This window comes from Hyla sarda, chromosome 4, assembly GCF_029499605.1.
Source record: "Hyla sarda isolate aHylSar1 chromosome 4, aHylSar1.hap1, whole genome shotgun sequence".
In the NCBI taxonomy this organism is placed as follows: domain Eukaryota; kingdom Metazoa; phylum Chordata; class Amphibia; order Anura; family Hylidae; genus Hyla; species Hyla sarda.
In genome coordinates, this window is record NC_079192.1 from 120,797,537 (window position 1) to 120,799,077 (window position 1,541).

Genomic DNA, 1,541 nt, shown 5'->3' on the forward strand with positions numbered 1-1,541 from the left:
TTGCATCTGTATTACAGCCACAAGTCCCAACCCAACTGATGATGACCTAGACCAGTGGTCTTTAACCTGCGGACCTCCAGATGTGGCAAAACTACAACTCCCAGCATGCCCGGACAGCCAACGGCTGTCCGGGCATGCTGGGAGTTGTAGTTTTGCGACATCTGGAGGTCCGCAGGTTGAAGACCACTGGTCTAGACCAGAGTTTCCCAATCAAGGTGCCTCCAGCTGTTGCAAAACTACAACTCCCAGGGCATGCTGGAAGTTGTAGTTTTGCATCTAGATGTCCACATTTTGGAGACCGCAGACTTCTCTTTACCCAGTCACCGATCTGTATTTGTAAGAGGAAGCGGAGCAGGAATGCTGTCCTGCGGGCTGTATGTGAGTGAGAGAGAGTGTGTGGAGGGGAGGGGGGAGGGGGGGGGTTGGGTGTGTTTAAAACCCTAATCAGTAACAGTGTACAGTATAACTATATATATATATATATATCGATGCTGTAGGACAAGCCACATTTGATCCTTTTCACTTTCCAGTAAATTTTCCTAAAGGCTGGAATGTTACTATTACTGGGATTGTAACACACTTTTGTATTTGTGAATAAACTACAGTAATAAAGTCACACTTCATCTTTGTCCATCCTTTCTGACATTTTTGAAATTCTATATATAGCGGTTTTAAATTTCCAGATAATAAAATATTTCCGAGCCAGCCAGGAGTCGAACCTAGAATCTTCTGATCCGTAGTCAGACGCGTTATCCATTGCGCCACTGGCCCTACTGAAGGGCCCTTTAAGAAAGTGTTCTCCGAATGATGAGCCCACCACGTACCTAAGGGTTTTTAATTACCTATGTCTGTATTTTATATCTAGTTCTATCTCCCAGGACTTCTGCTGCACATGTATGTATACCGTTATGTCATATCAAATATCATAATATACTTCCATCTACCTATCTCAGTGCTGATATTTAGATGTTTTGTTGCTGGTGAATTATATTTACTTACAGAAAGACAGAAAAATCAGGGCAAGCCTGCCCTTGGACATTAACCCCTTAAGGACTCAGCGTTTTTCCGTTTTTGCATTTTCACTTTTTCCTCACCACCTCATAACGCTTTCAATTTTGCACATAAATTCAATATGATGGCCACCAATTCTACTTTGCAGTGACATTAATCATTTTACCCCAAAATCCACAGCGAAACGGGAAAAAAAATTCATTGTGCGACAAAATTGTAGAAAAAATGTCATTTTGTAACTTTTGGGGGCTTCCGTTTCTGCGCAGTGCATTTTACTGTAAAAATGACATGTTCTCTTTATTCTGTAGGTCCATACAATTAACCCCTTAAGGACCAAGGACGTATGAGTAATTTAACTATCATATCTTTTTATTTGACATATAAGTAATATGTGTACCAGGTATTGAAATATCTCCAGCCGTATGGAAGTTATATGGGAACATACATTTCCCAGTGATTTGCATGGGACTTTAAACAAAAACCCTGACCCTCACAAAGGGTGGTAGTTAAGGGTTAAATTAACTATCCTA

At 41.1% G+C, this 1,541-nt stretch overlaps 1 non-coding gene across 1 annotated transcript; it reads right to left on the reverse strand.

The window, feature by feature from the left end:
* Positions 1 to 698: 698 nt before the first annotated feature.
* Positions 699 to 771, reverse strand: TRNAR-ACG (transfer RNA arginine (anticodon ACG)). The gene has a single exon. It is a non-coding gene; the product is annotated as a tRNA-Arg (tRNA).
* Positions 772 to 1,541: the final 770 nt, after the last annotated feature.